Source organism: Schistocerca gregaria, chromosome 11, assembly GCF_023897955.1.
Source record: "Schistocerca gregaria isolate iqSchGreg1 chromosome 11, iqSchGreg1.2, whole genome shotgun sequence".
Lineage (NCBI taxonomy): Eukaryota > Metazoa > Arthropoda > Insecta > Orthoptera > Acrididae > Schistocerca > Schistocerca gregaria.
Genome location: NC_064930.1, coordinates 11,063,106 through 11,081,656, shown reverse-complemented (window position 1 = coordinate 11,081,656; position 18,551 = coordinate 11,063,106). Strand labels below are relative to the sequence as shown.

General features: G+C 47.6%; 15 non-coding genes across 15 annotated transcripts; all 15 read right to left on the bottom strand.

The window, feature by feature from the left end:
- Positions 1 to 154: 154 nt before the first annotated feature.
- On the bottom strand, positions 155 to 227 carry Trnar-ucg (transfer RNA arginine (anticodon UCG)). The gene has a single exon. It is a non-coding gene; the product is annotated as a tRNA-Arg (tRNA).
- A 1,442-nt stretch (positions 228 to 1,669) lies between these two features.
- Trnar-ucg (transfer RNA arginine (anticodon UCG)) lies at positions 1,670 to 1,742 on the bottom strand. Its single transcript has one exon. It is a non-coding gene; the product is annotated as a tRNA-Arg (tRNA).
- Positions 1,743 to 2,258: 516 nt separating this feature from the next.
- Positions 2,259 to 2,330, bottom strand: Trnat-agu (transfer RNA threonine (anticodon AGU)). Its single transcript has one exon. It is a non-coding gene; the product is annotated as a tRNA-Thr (tRNA).
- An 860-nt stretch (positions 2,331 to 3,190) lies between these two features.
- On the bottom strand, positions 3,191 to 3,263 carry Trnar-ucg (transfer RNA arginine (anticodon UCG)). The gene has a single exon. It is a non-coding gene; the product is annotated as a tRNA-Arg (tRNA).
- A 1,433-nt stretch (positions 3,264 to 4,696) lies between these two features.
- Trnar-ucg (transfer RNA arginine (anticodon UCG)) lies at positions 4,697 to 4,769 on the bottom strand. The gene has a single exon. It is a non-coding gene; the product is annotated as a tRNA-Arg (tRNA).
- A 513-nt stretch (positions 4,770 to 5,282) lies between these two features.
- Positions 5,283 to 5,354, bottom strand: Trnat-agu (transfer RNA threonine (anticodon AGU)). The gene has a single exon. It is a non-coding gene; the product is annotated as a tRNA-Thr (tRNA).
- An 860-nt stretch (positions 5,355 to 6,214) lies between these two features.
- Positions 6,215 to 6,287, bottom strand: Trnar-ucg (transfer RNA arginine (anticodon UCG)). The gene has a single exon. It is a non-coding gene; the product is annotated as a tRNA-Arg (tRNA).
- A 507-nt stretch (positions 6,288 to 6,794) lies between these two features.
- Trnat-agu (transfer RNA threonine (anticodon AGU)) lies at positions 6,795 to 6,866 on the bottom strand. The gene has a single exon. It is a non-coding gene; the product is annotated as a tRNA-Thr (tRNA).
- An 860-nt stretch (positions 6,867 to 7,726) lies between these two features.
- Trnar-ucg (transfer RNA arginine (anticodon UCG)) lies at positions 7,727 to 7,799 on the bottom strand. Its single transcript has one exon. It is a non-coding gene; the product is annotated as a tRNA-Arg (tRNA).
- A 1,445-nt stretch (positions 7,800 to 9,244) lies between these two features.
- On the bottom strand, positions 9,245 to 9,317 carry Trnar-ucg (transfer RNA arginine (anticodon UCG)). The gene has a single exon. It is a non-coding gene; the product is annotated as a tRNA-Arg (tRNA).
- A 507-nt stretch (positions 9,318 to 9,824) lies between these two features.
- On the bottom strand, positions 9,825 to 9,896 carry Trnat-agu (transfer RNA threonine (anticodon AGU)). Its single transcript has one exon. It is a non-coding gene; the product is annotated as a tRNA-Thr (tRNA).
- Positions 9,897 to 10,756: 860 nt separating this feature from the next.
- Positions 10,757 to 10,829, bottom strand: Trnar-ucg (transfer RNA arginine (anticodon UCG)). The gene has a single exon. It is a non-coding gene; the product is annotated as a tRNA-Arg (tRNA).
- Positions 10,830 to 11,348: 519 nt separating this feature from the next.
- On the bottom strand, positions 11,349 to 11,420 carry Trnat-agu (transfer RNA threonine (anticodon AGU)). Its single transcript has one exon. It is a non-coding gene; the product is annotated as a tRNA-Thr (tRNA).
- Positions 11,421 to 13,795: 2,375 nt separating this feature from the next.
- Positions 13,796 to 13,868, bottom strand: Trnar-ucg (transfer RNA arginine (anticodon UCG)). The gene has a single exon. It is a non-coding gene; the product is annotated as a tRNA-Arg (tRNA).
- A 1,454-nt stretch (positions 13,869 to 15,322) lies between these two features.
- Positions 15,323 to 15,395, bottom strand: Trnar-ucg (transfer RNA arginine (anticodon UCG)). Its single transcript has one exon. It is a non-coding gene; the product is annotated as a tRNA-Arg (tRNA).
- Between the last annotated feature and the right edge of the window lie 3,156 nt (positions 15,396 to 18,551).

The window sequence follows — 18,551 nt, the reverse complement described above, 5'->3', positions numbered from 1 at the left end:
ACCATTTCGCTAGTTAACACCGGTCTTGTTGTGTGTGTTTCAAGCTCAAGACCATCTCCAAGCACAAAATGGTCAACAGCAACATTCAGACGGTTTCGTACTGCACAATTGCTACATTAAAACGGTAAGTTTGTTTCTCAGAACTGGAAAAACACGACCGTGACAGGATTCGAACCTGCAATCTTCGGATCCGAAGTCCGACGCCTTATCCATTAGGCCACACGGTCACTGACGACGAAGTATTACTTATATACGATTCATCTCGAAACGCTCACACCCCCTGAGGAATTGTGTTTTCGTTCCACACAGCCGCTGCCTCTTACTCTTTCCCACCCATTCGTTACATTCAACCTCTTACGAGACCGACCAAACATAGACAGGAAAACAAGACCACACACTTTGCGCAATCGGAATCGATGGCAGGGTGTCCCTCGCCGCATTTGCTACGATGGCCATTTGCTAATTCTGCAGAAGCGGCGGCGGCGACGGCGACGACGACGACGACGACGACGACCGCGAGAGGCTCAGCGATTTGTGAGAAATACATCTATAAAATGTAATTCACACTGCCTCGTCCCACCTTATGCCGTACCGCTTTGGCAAATGCTTTATCAGCGCCATTCGCCTTAATCACATCTGAGAGTAATTCTTAATAAAACGCCTCTCGCTAATTGTTCGCCATCACAGATACTGTTTGCTATACGGCCATGACGCGCAACTGATTTCAAAAATCCGTCTTCCTCCTGTAAGGATGGAACTCACGACTCCTGGTTTACTAGACCAGTGCTCTACCACTGAGCTAAAGAGGCGCGGCCTAGCGGAACTTTTGCGTACTTCGCCGCACGGTCGTCTGAATCTTCAGACTTCAGCTGAAAACACTTCATATTTTTGACTAATATTAGCAGGTATGGCGACCCATTACTGCTTGGATACACATCTGACACGTAGCCGATGTTATCTCCAAACAAAACCACCTGCACTTCAGAACATGACTTTCACATGTCTACAAAATCACCTTCACCTTCAAATACAGTTTTCTTGCGACTGATTGAGACGTAGGCAAATTTTAAAGTTGCTATTTCCATTACATCACGTTAATCAGAAAATCGGTAATTTACATCTGCAGTGGAAAAAAATTCCGTTCCGCCCAGCGAAGGGGTCGAACCCACGACCCTGTGATTAAGAGTCTCATGCTCTACCGTCTGAGCTAGCCGTGCTGCCTCGTTGGGTACCTACTGGGTAGCAGATCACACAGTACTCGTTTGGGTTGGTTGGTCCCATACAGAATCTCTCCATGCTGCCTAATGTTTTCCTAACGTCACACTCGTCACGTACTTCACTTTTATTTCATAATCATTTCTGAGAGGTAAAGGAATTGCATGACAATCTGCAGAGCTAGCGGCGTCAAAATTAACACACATACTTGACGTGACTCAAAAGCCGAACGAGTTACTTTCCGACGTTGTTTTAGATGTGCAAGTGCCAGTCAAACCTCGCGGTGAGGGCACTCTGCCGACCATTTCGCTAGTTAACACCGGTCTTCTTGTGTGTGTTTCAAGCTCAAGACCATCTCCAAGCACAAAATGGTCAACAGCAACATTCAGACGGTTTCGTACTGCACAATTGCTACATTAAAACGGTAAGTTTGTTTCTCAGAACTGGAAAAACACGACCGTGACAGGATTCGAACCTGCAATCTTCGGATCCGAAGTCCGACGCCTTATCCATTTGGCCACACGGTCACTGACGACGAAGTATTACTTATATACGATTCATCTCGAAACGCTCACACCCCCTGAGGAATTGTGTTTTCGTTCCACACAGCCGCTGCCTCTTACTCTTTCCCACCCATTCGTTACATTCAACCTCTTACGAGACCGACCAAACATAGACAGGAAAACAAGACCACACACTTTGCGCAATCGGAATCGATGGCAGGGTGTCCCTCGCCGCATTTGCTACGATGGCCATTTGCTACTTCTGCAGAAGCGGCGGCGGCGACGGCGACGACGACGACGACGACGACGACGAGGACCGCGAGAGGCTCAGCGATTTGTGAGAAATACATCTATAAAATGTAATTCACACTGCCTCGTCCCACCTTATGCCGTACCGCTTTGGCAAATGCTTTATCAGCGCCATTCGCCTTAATCACATCTGAGAGTAATTCTTAATAAAACTCCTCACGCTAATTGTTCGCCATCACAGATACTGTTTGCTATACGGCCATGACGCGCAACTGATTTCCAAAATTCGTCTTCCTCCTGTGAGGATGGAACTCACGACTCCTGGTTTACTAGACCAGTGCTCTACCACTGAGCTAAAGAGGCGCGGCCTAGCGGAACTTTTGCGTACTTCGCCGCACGGTCGTCTGAATCATCAGACTTCAGCTGACAACACTTCATATTTTTGACTAATATTAGCAGCTATGGTGACCCATTACTGCTTGGCTACACATCTGACACGTAGCCGATGTTCTCTCCAAACAAAATCACCTGCACTTCAGAACATGACTTTCACATGTCTACTAAATCACCTTCACCTTCAAATACAGTTTTCTTGCGACTGATGGAGACGTAGGCAAATTTTAAAGTTGCTATTTCCATTACATCACGTTAATCAGAAAATCGGTAATTTACATCTGCAGCGGAGAAAAATTCCGTTCCGCCCAGGGTAGGGCTCGAACCCACGACCCTATGATTAAGAGTCTCATGCTCTACCGACTGAGCTAGCCGTGCTGCCTCGTTGGGTACCTGCAGGGTAGCAGATCACACAGTACTCGTTTGGGTTGGTTGGTCCCATACAGAATCTCTCCATGCTGCCTAATGTTTTCCTAACGTCACACTCGTCACGTACTTCACTTTTATTTCATAATCATTTCTGAGAGGTAAAGGAATTGCATGACAATCTGCAGAGCTAGCGGCGTCAAAATTAACACACATACTTGACGTGACTCAAAAGCCGAACGAGTTACTTTCCGACGTTGTTTTAGATGTGCAAGTGCCAGTCAAACCTCGCGGTGAGGGCACTCTGCCGACCATTTCGCTAGTTAACACCGGTCTTCTTGTGTGTGTTTCAAGCTCAAGACCATCTCCAAGCACAAAATGGTCAACAGCAACATTCAGACGGTTTCGTACTGCACAATTGCTACATTAAAACGGTATGTTTGTTTCTCAGAACTGGAAAAACACGACCGTGACAGGATTCGATCCTGCAATCTTCGGATCCGAAGTCCGACGCCTTATCCATTAGACCACACGGTCACTGACGACCAAGTATTACTTATATACGATTCATCTCGAAACGCTCACACCCCCTGAGGAATTGTGTTTTCGTTCCACACAGCCGCTGCCCCTTACTCTTTCCCACCCATTCGTTACATTCAACCTCTTACGAGACCGACCAAACATAGACAGGAAAACAAGACCACACACTTTGCGCAATCGGAATCGATGGCAGGGTGTCCTTCGCCGCATTTGCTACGATGGCCATTTGCTACTTCTGCAGAAGCAGCGGCATCGACGGCGACGACGCCGAGGACCGCGAGAGGCTCAGCGATTTGTGAGAAATACATCTATAAAATGTAATTCACACTGCCTCGTCCCACCTTATGCCGTACCGCTTTGGCAAATGCTTTATCAGCGCCATTCGCCTTAATCACATCTGAGAGTAATTCTTAATAAAACGCCTCTCGCTAATTGTTCGCCATCACAGATACTGTTTGCTATACGGCCATGACGCGCAACTGATTTCAAAAATCCGTCTTCCTCCTGTAAGGATGGAACTCACGACTCCTGGTTTACTAGACCAGTGCTCTACCACTGAGCTAAAGAGGCGCGGCCTAGCGGAACTTTTGCGTACTTCGCCGCACGGTCGTCTGAATCTTCAGACTTCAGCTGAAAACACTTCATATTTTTGACTAATATTAGCAGGTATGGCGACCCATTACTGCTTGGATACACATCTGACACGTAGCCGATGTTCTCTCCAAACAAAACCACCTGCACTTCAGAACATGACTTTCACATGTCTACAAAATCACCTTCACCTTCAAATACAGTTTTCTTGCGACTGATTGAGACGTAGGCAAATTTTAAAGTTGCTATTTCCATTACATCACGTTAATCAGAAAATCGGTAATTTACATCTGCAGTGGAAAAAAATTCCGTTCCGCCCAGCGAAGGGGTCGAACCCACGACCCTGTGATTAAGAGTCTCATGCTCTACCGTCTGAGCTAGCCGTGCTGCCTCGTTGGGTACCTACTGGGTAGCAGATCACACAGTACTCGTTTGGGTTGGTTGGTCCCATACAGAATCTCTCCATGCTGCCTAATGTTTTCCTAACGTCACACTCGTCACGTACTTCACTTTTATTTCATAATCATTTCTGAGAGGTAAAGGAATTGCATGACAATCTGCAGAGCTAGCGGCGTCAAAATTAACACACATACTTGACGTGACTCAAAAGCCGAACGAGTTACTTTCCGACGTTGTTTTAGATGTGCAAGTGCCAGTCAAACCTCGCGGTGAGGGCACTCTGCCGACCATTTCGCTAGTTAACACCGGTCTTCTTGTGTGTGTTTCAAGCTCAAGACCATCTCCAAGCACAAAATGGTCAACAGCAACATTCAGACGGTTTCGTACTGCACAATTGCTACATTAAAACGGTAAGTTTGTTTCTCAGAACTGGAAAAACACGACCGTGACAGGATTCGAACCTGCAAGCTTCGGATCCGAAGTCCGACGCCTTATCCATTAGGCCACACGGTCACTGACGACCAAGTATTACTTATATACGATTCATCTCGAAACGCTCACACCCCCTGAGGAATTGTGTTTTCGTTCCACACAGCCGCTGCCCCTTACTCTTTCCCACCCATTCGTTACATTCAACCTCTTACGAGACCGACCAAACATAGACAGGAAAACAAGACCACACACTTTGCGCAATCGGAATCGATGGCAGGGTGTCCCTCGCCGCATTTGCTACGATGGCCATTAGCTACTTCTGCAGAAGCGGCGGCATCGACGGCGACGACGACGACGACGACGACGACGACCGCGAGAGGCTCAGCGATTTGTGAGAAATACATCTATAAAATGTAATTCACACTGCCTCGTCCCACCTTATGCCGTACCGCTTTGGCAAATGCTTTATCAGCGCCATTCGCCTTAATCACATCTGAGAGTAATTCTTAATAAAACTCCTCACGCTAATTGTTCGCCATCACAGATACTGTTTGCTATACGGCCATGACGCGCAACTGATTTCCAAAATTCGTCTTCCTCCTGTGAGGATGGAACTCACGACTCCTGGTTTACTAGACCAGTGCTCTACCACTGAGCTAAAGAGGCGCGGCCTAGCGGAACTTTTGCGTACTTCGCCGCACGGTCGTCTGAATCATCAGACTTCAGCTGACAACACTTCATATTTTTGACTAATATTAGCAGCTATGGTGACCCATTACTGCTTGGCTACACATCTGACACGTAGCCGATGTTCTCTCCAAACAAAACCACCTGCACTTCAGAACATGACTTTCACATGTCTACAAAATCACCTTCACCTTCAAATACAGTTTTCTTGCGACTGATTGAGACGTAGGCAAATTTTAAAGTTGCTATTTCCATTACGTCACGTTAATCAGAAAATCGGTAATTTACATCTGCAAAGGAGAAAAATTCCGTTCCGCCCAGGGTAGGGCTCGAACCCACGACCCCATGATTAAGAGTCTCATGCTCTACCGACTGAGCTAGCCGTGTCGCCTCGTTGGGTACCTGCTGGGTAGCAGATCACACAGTACTCGTTTGGGTTGGTTGGTCCCATACAGAATCTCTCCATGCTGCCTAATGTTTTCCTAACGTCACACTCGTCACGTACTTCACTTTTATTTCATAATCATTTCTGAGAGGTAAAGGAAATGCATGACAGTCTGCAGAGCTAGCGGCGTCAAAACTAACACACATACTTGACGTGACTCAAAAGCCGAACGAGTTACTTTCCGACGTTGTTTTAGATATGCAAGTGCCAGTCAAACCTCGCGGTGAGGGCACTCTGCCGACCATTTCGCTAGTTAACACCGGTCTTCTTGTGTGTGTTTCAAGCTCAAGACCATCTCCAAGCACAAAATGGACAACAGCAACATTCAGACGGTTTCGTACTGCACAATTGCTACATTAAAACGGTATGTTTGTTTCTCAGAACTGGAAAAACACGACCGTGACAGGATTCGAACCTGCAATCTTCGGATCCGAAGTCCGACGCCTTATCCATTAGGCCACACCGTCACTGACGACCAAGTACTACTTATATACGATTCATCTCGAAACGCTCACACCCCCTGAGGAATTGTGTTTTCGTTCCACACAGCCGCTGCCCCTTACTCTTTCCCACCCATTCGTTACATTCAACCTCTTACGAGACCGACCAAACATAGACAGGAAAACAAGACCACACACTTTGCGCAATCGGAATCGATGGCAGGGTGTCCCTCGCCGCATTTGCTACGATGGCCATTTGCTAATTCTGCAGAAGCGGCGGCGGCGACGACGACGACGACGACGACGACGACCGCGAGAGGCTCAGCGATTTGTGAGAAATACATCTATAAAATGTAATTCACACTGCCTCGTCCCACCTTATGCCGTACCGCTTTGGCAAATGCTTTATCAGCGCCATTCGCCTTAATCACATCTGAGAGTAATTCTTAATAAAACTCCTCACGCTAATTGTTCGCCATCACAGATACTGTTTGCTATACGGCCATGACGCGCAACTGATTTCCAAAATTCGTCTTCCTCCTGTGAGGATGGAACTCACGACTCCTGGTTTACTAGACCAGTGCTCTACCACTGAGCTAAAGAGGCGCGGCCTAGCGGAACTTTTGCGTACTTCGCCGCACGGTCGTCTGAATCATCAGACTTCAGCTGACAACACTTCATATTTTTGACAAATATTAGCAGCTATGGTGACCCATTACTGCTTGGCTACACATCTGACACGTAGCCGATGTTCTCTCCAAACAAAACCACCTGCACTTCAGAACATGACTTTCACATGTCTACAAAATCACCTTCACCTTCAAATACAGTTTTCTTGCGACTGATTGAGACGTAGGCAAATTTTAAAGTTGCTATTTCCATTACATCACGTTAATCAGAAAATCGGTAATTTACATCTGCAGCGGAGAAAAATTCCGTTCCGCCCAGGGTAGGGCTCGAACCCACGACCCCATGATTAAGAGTCTCATGCTCTACCGACTGAGCTAGCCGTGCTGCCTCGTTGGGTACCTGCTGGGTAGCAGATCACACAGTACTCGTTTGGGTTGGTTGGTCCCATACAGAATCTCTCCATGCTGCCTAATGTTTTCCTAACGTCACACTCGTCACGTACTTCACTTTTATTTCATAATCATTTCTGAGAGGTAAAGGAATTGCATGACAATCTGCAGAGCTTGCGGCGTCAAAATTAACACACATACTTGACGTGACTCAAAAGCCGAACGAGTTACTTTCCGACGTTGTTTTAGATGTGCAAGTGCCAGTCAAACCTCGCGGTGAGGGCACTCTGCCGACCATTTCGCTAGTTAACACCGGTCTTCTTGTGTGTGTTTCAAGCTCAAGACCATCTCCAAGCACAAAATGGTCAACAGCAACATTCAGACGGTTTCGTACTGCACAATTGCTACATTAAAACGGTATGTTTGCTTCTCAGAACTGGAAAAACACGACCGTGACAGGATTCGAACCTGCAATCTTCGGATCCGAAGTCCGACGCCTTATCCATTAGGCCACACGGTCACTGACGACCAAGTAAAACTTATATACGATTCATCTCGAAACGCTCACACCCCCTGAGGAATTGTGTTTTCGTTCCACACAGCCGCTGCCCCTTACTCTTTCCCACCCATTCGTTACATTCAACCTCTTACGAGACCGACCAAACATAGACAGGAAAACAAGACCACACACTTTGCGCAATCGGAATCGATGGCAGGGTGTCCCTCGCCGCATTTGCTACGATGGCCATTTGCTACTTCTGCAGAAGCGGCGGCGGCGGCGGCGACGGCGACGACGACGACGACGACGACCGCGAGAGGCTCAGCGATTTGTGAGAAATACATCTATAAAATGTAATTCACACTGCCTCGTCCCACCTTATGCCGTACCGCTTTGGCAAATGCTTTATCAGCGCCATTCGCCTTAATCACATCTGAGAGTATTTCTTAATAAAACGCCTCTCGCTAATTGTTCGCCATCACAGATACTGTTTGCTATACGGCCATGACGCGCAACTGATTTCAAAAATCCGTCTTCCTCCTGTAAGGATGGAACTCACGACTCCTGGTTTACTAGACCAGTGCTCTACCACTGAGCTAAAGAGGCGCGGCCTAGCGGAACTTTTGCGTACTTCGCCGCACGGTCGTCTGAATCTTCAGACTTCAGCTGACAACACTTCATATTTTTGACTAATATTAGCAGCTATGGCGACCCATTACTGCTTGGCTACACATCTGACACGTAGCCGATGTTCTCTCCAAACAAAACCACCTGCACTTCAGAACATGACTTTCACATGTCTACAAAATCACCTTCACCTTCAAATACAGTTTTCTTGCGACTGATTGAGACGTAGGCAAATTTTAAAGTTGCTATTTCCATTACATCACGTTAATCAGAAAATCGGTAATTTACATCTGCAGCGGAGAAAAATTCCGTTCCGCCCAGCGAAGAGGTCGAACCCACGACCCTGTGATTAAGAGTCTCATGCTCTACCGACTAAGCTAGCCGTGCTGCCTCGTTGGGTACCTGCTGGGTAGCAGATCACACAGTACTCGTTTGGGTTGGTTGGTCCCATACAGAATCTCTCCATGCTGCCTAATGTTTTCCTAACGTCACACTCGTCACGTACTTCACTTTTATTTCATAATCATTTCTGAGAGGTAAAGGAATTGCATGACAATCTGCAGAGCTAGCGGCGTCAAAATTAACACACATACTTGACGTGACTCAAAAGCCGAACGAGTTACTTTCCGACGTTGTTTTAGATGTGCATGTGCCAGTCAAACCTCGCGGTGAGGGCACTCTGCCGACCATTTCGCTAGTTAACACCGGTCTTCTTGTGTGTGTTTCAAGCTCAAGACCATCTCCAAGCACAAAATGGTCAACAGCAACATTCAGACGGTTTCGTACTGCACAATTGCTACATTAAAACGGTAAGTTTGTTTCTCAGAACTGGAAAAACACGACCGTGACAGGATTCGAACCTGCAATCTTCGGATCCGAAGTCCGACGCCTTATCCATTAGGCCACACGGTCACTGACGACCAAGTAATACTTATATACGATTCATCTCGAAACGCTCACACCCCCTGAGGAATTGTGTTTTCGTTCCACACAGCCGCTGCCTCTTACTCTTTCCCACCCATTCGTTACATTCAACCTCTTACGAGACCGACCAAACATAGACAGGAAAACAAGACCACACACTTTGCGCAATCGGAATCGATGGCAGGGTGTCCCTCGCCGCATTTGCTACGATGGCCATTTGCTACTTCTGCAGAAGCGGCGGCGGCGACGGCGACGACGACGACGACGACGACCGCGGGAGGCTCAGCGATTTGTGAGAAATACATCTATAAAACGTAATTCACACTGCCTCGTCCCACCTTATGCCGTACCGCTTTGGCAAATGCTTTATCAGCGCCATTCGCCTTAATCACATCTGAGAGTAATTCTTAATAAAACTCCTCACGCTAATTGTTCGCCATCACAGATACTGTTTGCTATACGGCCATGACGCGCAACTGATTTCCAAAATTCGTCTTCCTCCTGTGAGGATGGAACTCACGACTCCTGGTTTACTAGACCAGTGCTCTACCACTGAGCTAAAGAGGCGCGGCCTAGCGGAACTTTTGCGTACTTCGCCGCACGGTCGTCTGAATCATCAGACTTCAGCTGACAACACTTCATATTTTTGACTAATATTAGCAGCTATGGTGACCCATTACTGCTTGGCTACACATCTGACACGTAGCCGATGTTCTCTCCAAACAAAACCACCTGCACTTCAGAACATGACTTTCACATGTCTACAAAATCACCTTCACCTTCAAATACAGTTTTCTTGCGACTGATTGAGACGTAGGCAAATTTTAAAGTTGCTATTTCCATTACATCACGTTAATCAGAAAATCGGTAATTTACATCTGCAGCGGAGAAAAATTCCGTTCCGCCCAGGGTAGGGCTCGAACCAACGACCCTATGATTAAGAGTCTCATGCTCTACCGACTGAACTAGCCGTGCTGCCTCGTTGGGTACCTGCTGGGTAGCAGATCACACAGTACTCGTTTGGGTTGGTTGGTCCCATACAGAATCTCTCCATGCTGCCTAATGTTTTCCTAACGTCACACTCGTCACGTACTTCACTTTTATTTCATAATCATTTCTGAGAGGTAAAGGAATTGCATGACAATCTGCAGAGCTAGCGGCGTCAAAATTAACACACATACTTGACGTGACTCAAAAGCCGAACGAGTTACTTTCCGACGTTGTTTTAGATGTGCAAGTGCCAGTCAAACCTCGCGGTGAGGGCACTCTGCCGACCATTTCGCTAGTTAACACCGGTCTTCTTGTGTGTGTTTCAAGCTCAAGACCATCTCCAAGCACAAAATGGTCAACAGCAACATTCAGACGGTTTCGTACTGCACAATTGCTACATTAAAACGGTATGTTTGTTTCTCAGAACTGGAAAAACACGACCGTGACAGGATTCGAACCTGCAATCTTCGGATCCGAAGTCCGACGCCTTATCCATTAGGCCACACGGTCACTGACGACCAAGTAAAACTTATATACGATTCATCTCGAAACGCTCACACCCCCTGAGGAATTGTGTTTTCGTTCCACACAGCCGCTGCCCCTTACTCTTTCCCACCCATTCGTTACATTCAACCTCTTACGAGACCGACCAAACATAGACAGGAAAACAAGACCACACACTTTGCGCAATCGGAATCGATGGCAGGGTGTCCCTCGCCGCATTTGCTACGATGGCCATTTGCTACTTCTGCAGAAGCGGCGGCGACGACGGCGACGACGACGACGACGACGACGACGACGACGACCGCGAGAGGCTCAGCGATTTGTGAGAAATACATCTATAAAATGTAATTCACACTGCCTCGTCCCACCTTATGCCGTACCGCTTTGGCAAATGCTTTATCAGCGCCATTCGCCTTAATCACATCTGAGAGTAATTCTTAATAAAACTCCTCACGCTAATTGTTCGCCATCACAGATACTGTTTGCTATACGGCCATGACGCGCAACTGATTTCCAAAATTCGTCTTCCTCCTGTGAGGATGGAACTCACGACTCCTGGTTTACTAGACCAGTGCTCTACCACTGAGCTAAAGAGGCGCGGCCTAGCGGAACATTGGCGTACTTCGTCAGTACGGTCGTCTGAATCTTCAGACTTCAGCTGACAACACTTCACATTTTTCACTAATATTTGCAGCTATGGCGACCCATTACTGCTTGGATACACATCTGACACGTAGCCGATGTTCGCTCCAAACAAAATCACCTGCACTTCAGAACATGACTTTCACACATGGCTACAAAATCACCTTCACCTTCAAATACAGTTTTCTTGCGACTGATGGAGACGTAGGCAAATTTTAAAGTTGCTATTTCCATTACATCACGTTAATCAGAAAATCGGTAATTTACATCTGCAGCGGAGAAAAATTCCGTTCCGCCCAGGGTAGGGCTCGAACCCACGACCCCATGATTAAGAGTCTCATGCTCTACCGACTGAGCTAGCCGTGCCGCCTCGTTGGGTACCTGCTGGGTAGCAGATCACTTAGTACTCGTTTGGGTTGGTTGGTCCCATACAGAATCTCTCCATGCTGCCTAATGTTTTCCTAACGTCACACTCGTCACGTACTTCACTTTTATTTCATAATCATTTCTGAGAGGTAAAGGAAATGCATGACAATCTGCAGAGCTAGCGGCGTCAAAACTAACACACATACTTGACGTGACTCAAAAGCCGAACGAGTTACTTTCCGAAGTTGTTTTAGATGTGCAAGTGCCAGTCAAACCTCGCGGTGAGGGCACTCTGCCGACCATTTCGAAAGTTAACACCGGTCTTCTTGTGTGTGTTTCAAGCTCAAGACCATCTCCAAGCACAAAATGGTCAACAGCAACATTCAGACGGTTTCGTACTGCACAATTGCTACATTAAAACGGTATGTTTGTTTCTCAGAACTGGAAAAACACGACCGTGACAGGATTCGATCCTGCAATCTTCGTATCCGAAGTCCGACGCCTTATCCATTAGGCCACACCGTCACTGACGACCAAGTATTACTTATATACGATTCATCTCGAAACGCTCACACCCCCTGAGGAATTGTGTTTTCGTTCCACACAGCCGCTGCCCCTTACTCTTTCCCACCCATTCGTTACATTCAACCTCTTACGAGACCGACCAAACATAGACAGGAAAACAAGACCACACACTTTGCGCAATCGGAATCGATGGCAGGGTGTCCCTCGCCGCATTTGCTACGATGGCCATTTGCTAATTCTGCAGAAGCGGCGGCGGCGGCGACGACGACGACGACGACGACGACCGCGAGAGGCTCAGAGATTTGTGAGAAATACATCTATAAAATGTAATTCAGAATGCCTCGTCCCACCTTATGCCGTATCGCTTTGGCAAATGCTTTATCAGCGCCATTCGCCTTAATCACATCTGAGAGTAATTCTTAATAAAACGCCTCTCGCTAATTGTTCGCCATCACAGATACTGTTTGCTATACGGCCATGACGCGCAACTGATTTCCAAAATTCGTCTTCCTCCTGTAAGGATGGAACTCACAACTCCTGGTTTACTAGACCAGTGCTCTACCACTGAGCTAAAGAGGCGCGGCCTAGCGGAACTTTTGCGTACTTCGCCGCACGGTCGTCTGAATCTTCAGACTTCAGCTGACAACACTTCATATTTTTGACTAATATTAGCAGCTATGGCGACCCATTACTGCTTGGCTACACATCTGACACGTAGCCGATGTTCTCTCCAAACAAAACCACCTGCACTTCAGAACATGACTTTCACATGTCTACAAAATCACCTTCACCTTCAAATACAGTTTTCTTGCGACTGATTGAGACGTAGGCAAATTTTAAAGTTGCTATTTCCATTACATCACGTTAATCAGAAAATCGGTAATTTACATCTGCAGTGGAAAAAAATTCCGTTCCGCCAAGCGAAAGGGTCGAACCCACGACCCTGTGATTAAGAGTCTCATGCTCTACCGACTGAGCTAGCCGTGCTGCCTCGTTGGGTACCTGCTGGGTAGCAGATCACACATTACTCGTTTGGGTTGGTTGGTCCCATACAGAATCTCTCCATGCTGCCTAATGTTTTCCTAACGTCACACTCGTCACGTACTTCACTTTTATTTCATAATCATTTCTGAGGGGTAAAGGAATTGCATGACAATCTGCAGAGCTAGCGGCGTCAAAATTAACACACATACTTGACGTGACTCAAAAGCCGAACGAGTTACTTTCCGACGTTGTTTTAGATGTGCAAGTGCCAGTCAAACCTCGCGGTGAGGGCACTATGCCGACCATTTCGCTAGTTAACACCGGTCTTCTTGTGTGTGTTTCAAGCTCAAGACCATCTCCAAGCACAAAATGGTCAACAACAACATTCAGACGGTTTCGTACTGCACAATTGCTACATTAAAACGGTAAGTTTGTTTCTCAGAACTGGAAAAACACGACCGTGACAGGATTCGAACCTGCAATCTTCGGATCCGAAGTCCGACGCCTTATCCATTAGGCCACACGGTCACTGACGACCAAGTATTACTTATATACGATTCATCTCGAAACGCTCACACCCCCTGAGGAATTGTGTTTTCGTTCCACACAGCCGCTGCCTCTTACTCTTTCCCACCCATTCGTTACATTCAACCTCTTACGAGACCGACCAAACATAGACAGGAAAACAAGACCACACACTTTGCGCAATCGGAATCGATGGCAGGGTGTCCCTCGCCGCATTTGCTACGATGGCCATTTGCTACTTCTGCAGAAGCGGCGGCGGCGACGGCGACGACGACGACGACGACGACGACGACGACGACCGCGAGAGGCTCAGCGATTTGTGAGAAATACATCTATAAAATGTAATTCACACTGCCTCGTCCCACCTTATGCCGTACCGCTTTGGCAAATGCTTTATCAGCGCCATTCGCCTTAATCACATCTGAGAGTAATTCTTAATAAAACTCCTCACGCTAATTGTTCGCCATCACAGATACTGTTTGCTATACGGCCATGACGCGCAACTGATTTCCAAAATTCGTCTTCCTGCTGTGAGGATGGAACTCACGACTCCTGGTTTACTAGACCAGTGCTCTACCACTGAGCTAAAGAAGCGCGGCCTAGCGGAACTTTGGCGTACTTCGTCCGTACGGTCGTCTGAATCTTCAGACTTCAGCCGACAACACTTCATATTTTTCACTAATATTTGCAGCTATGGCGACCCATTACTGCTTGGATACACATCTGACACGTAGCCGATGTTCTCTCCAAACAAAATCACCTGCACTTCAGAACATGACTTTCACACATGGCTACAAAATCACCTTCACCTTCAAATACAGTTTTCTTGCGACTAATTGAGACGTAGGCAAATTTTAAAGTTGCTATTTCCATTACATCACGTTAATCAGAAAATCGGTAATTTACATCTGCAAAGGAGAAAAATTCCGTTCCGCCCAGGGTAGGGCTCGAACCCCCGACCCCATGATTAAGAGTCTCATGCTCTACCGACTGAGCTAGCCGTGCCGCCTCGTTGGGTACCTGCTGGGTAGCAGATCACTTAGTACTCGTTTGGGTTGGTTGGTCCCATACAGAATCTCTCCATGCTGCCTAATGTTTTCCTAACGTCACACTCGTCACGTACTTCACTTTTATTTCATAATCATTTCTGAGAGGTAAAGGAAATGCATGACAATCTGCAGAGCTAGCGGCGTCAAAACTAACACACATACTTGACGTGACTCAAAAGCCGAACGAGTTACTTTCCGACGTTGTTTTAGATGTGCAAGTGCCAGTCAAACCTCGCGGTGAGGGCACTCTGCCGACCATTTCGCTAGTTAACACCGGTCTTCTTGTGTGTGTTTCAAGCTCAAGACCATCTCCAAGCACAAAATGGTCAACAGCAACATTCAGACGGTTTCGTACTGCACAATTGCTACATTAAAACGGTATGTTTGTTTCTCAGAACTGGAAAAACACGACCGTGACAGGATTCGAACCTGCAGTCTTCGGATCCGAAGTCCGACGCCTTATCCATTAGGCCACACCGTCACTGACGACCAAGTATTACTTATATACGATTCATCTCGAAACGCTCACACCCCCTGAGGAATTGTGCTTTCGTTCCACACAGCCGCTGCCCCTTACTCTTTCCCACCCATTCGTTACATTCAACCTCTTACGAGACCGACCAAACATAGACAGGAAAATAAGACCACACACTTTGCGCAATCGGAATCGATGGCAGGGTGTCCCTCGCCGCATTTGCTACGATGGCCATTTGCTAATTCTGCAGAAGCGGCGGCGGCGGCGACGACAACGATGACGACGACCGCGAGAGGCTCAGACATTTGTGAGAAATACATCTATAAAATGTAATTCAGAATGCCTCGTCCCACCTTATGCCGTACCGCTTTGGCAAATGCTTTATCAGACCTGAAGAAGAAAATGAGGAGCATGACGGAAAAGCAGTTAACCCAGGCTCACAGCCTCAATCTTTACCCGGAAGGAACAGCTCTGCTCCTGTCCCAGGGAGTCTTCCAACTTTTACCCTGCAAGACAGCACAGTCACAAGCACCACTACGAGCACAAGTATGGCACAGCTGCAAGACGATAAACCGGCTGTAGGAGCGGACCCAAGACGGATCTATCCCAACTTGGAGTTCGCGATGCAGCTATCGCGTCTGGAGCAACCAGCGATCCTCACTACAGCTTTGAGGCACGTCGTACGCGTAGGTCATGAACATGGCAGAATGGTCACCTTCACGGCGATGGAGGCTGTAGATAGAATACAGCTGAAGTCAGTGAATCTTCCCACTGATTTCGGAGCCCTGCGTGACCTGGTGAAGAAAGTATTTGAGAGAAGAGGTGAAGAATTCAAGCTGGACGAAATTTATGCACAGGCTGTCCTAGCTAATGGTAGAGTAGCATTCGACTTTAACAAATCATGGCCTGAATGTTACTTTCACACTTATTTTCCTTAATGACAACCCTAAATTCAATCACGGTAGGGAAGCTAAACACTCATAATAGTCGGTTGGTCATGCAGGAACTCCGAAAAGTAGTGGAGGAGAGGAGACTAGATGTAGTCTGTCTACAGGAGCCATACTACTGGGCCGGGCAAATATCATTCATGTCGAAAACATGGCAAACCATCTTTACAGGAGAGGAGCCAAGGGCGTTAATAGTAATAACAAATAAGGCCCTCAGAGCCACAAAAATAGCGCAACTCTCTGATTGCCACTGTAACGTCATCGAGTTGCAGTCACCCGCCGGGATATTATATATTGTTAATATGTACTTTCAGTACGGGGGAAATTTCGAACATTTCATAGAACATCTCTCTAGGGTAATGATGGCGTTACGTGGGCGTAAGGTAATAGTCACAGCAGACATGAACGCGAAATCCCCCCTATGGCACAGCGGCACCAGGGACGAAAATGGTGAAAGGGCAGAGGAAGCAATAATGGCGTCACAGCTGGTGGTAGTAAATAAAGCAGGGAACCCCCCCACCTATGCGGGAGGAGGGGGACAAGGCACCAACATCGATGTGACGTTAGCATCACCGAATGCTATAAACCTCATCCACAGCTGGAATGTGATAGAGCACGCTACCACAAGCGATCACAACTTGATTACTTTTTGCATAGGAGATGAAGAGTGCCGCTGGGACCTGGGGTGGGAGATTCAATACAACTTTCACAAGACAAATTGGGAATGCCTGGCTCAGGAGTGTGACGTTCCTCCGTTGCCTGAGGGTGGCCTGGATGTCGACAGGTACGCCGAAGAACTGGTAGGCTCCATCGTTAGGGCGGTAAAGGTCGCCGTGCCAACCAGGAGGAGGGCCGTGGCGGCCTCACCATCACCATGGACTGCCGAACTGGAAGGTATGCGTCGGTCTGTTAGACGGGCGAGGAGGTACTACCAGCGAAGTGCCGTCTGGCAAGAGAAGCAATACTGGCTGCAGCGTTACAGAGATGAGAAAGAAAATTTTCAAAGGGAATTAAAGGAAGTAAGAACAAGGAGTTGGGAGAATTATGTGCTAAATCAGCTCGATACCGATCCCTGGGGAATACCCTACAAACTCGTAAGGGAAAAGGTTAAATCCCCCGCGGTTCTCTCGACCATCCGAGATGGAGACCGAGTGACAGAGTCGTGGAAGGAAACTGCTGAAGTTCTCCTGCGCACTCTGCTACCGGACGATGATGAACATGATGATGATGACTCTCAAAGGCAAATCCGCAGGGAGGATTCTCTAGAATATACCAATAATACTAGAGTGTACCCTTTCTCTGAAGCAGAAGTCGCAGCACATATCAAATCATTAAAGAAGGGGAAGGCGCCAGGACCGGACGGCATTGTAGCAGAGGTGGTACAGTTCCTCGCCCCACAGCTGGTGGCTCCTCTAACGCGGCTCTTCAATGAGTGTCTCACAGCTGGGAAATTTCCGAGAGTATGGAAGACTGCAAATGTAGTAATCATACAAAAAGGAAAGGACAAGGACCCTATGGATCCCAAATCCTATAGACCTATATGCCTGTTAGACACCATGGGGAAGCTGCTGGAGAGGCTGCTGGCGGACAGACTGACCGCACATAGGATGCTGCGTGGAATGAGTGACAGGCAGTTCGGCTTTAGGCCGGGGCGATCAGCGTCTGACGCAATCGCCCTGGCGGCTGAGGTCTGTGGCTCATCCACGCACAAGTATGTCGTAGGCATCATGGTGGACATCAGTGGCGCCTTTGACAACCTCTGGTGGCCCTCGCTCTTCTCACGTTTGCGTGAGATGGAGTGTCCAGGGCCCCTGTATGGCTGTCTGAGGAGCTATTGCATGGACAGGGAGGTCTGGCTATCATCGCCTAGCGAGAGAGTAAGTAAGACCTGTACGAAGGGGTGCCCCCAGGGATCGGTCCTGGGGCCACTCTTTTGGGACGTAAACATAGAGCCCCTGTTAGTCAGGTTACAACAATGTAGAGATGTGCTAGACGTGATAGCCTACGCTGACGACCTCCTCCTGCTGGTAGGTGGCCGTAGCCGAGAAGACTTAGAGCCAAAAGTGGAAAGGTCAATGCAAATTCTCCAGGAATGGTGCCGAGAGGCAAAAATGAGAATTGCACCACACAAATCAACATATCTTCTACTAAAAGGCAGTCTGATAAGAAATCCAACTGTCAGGATTGCGGGAGCCCCAGTTCTCCGGCGACGCGA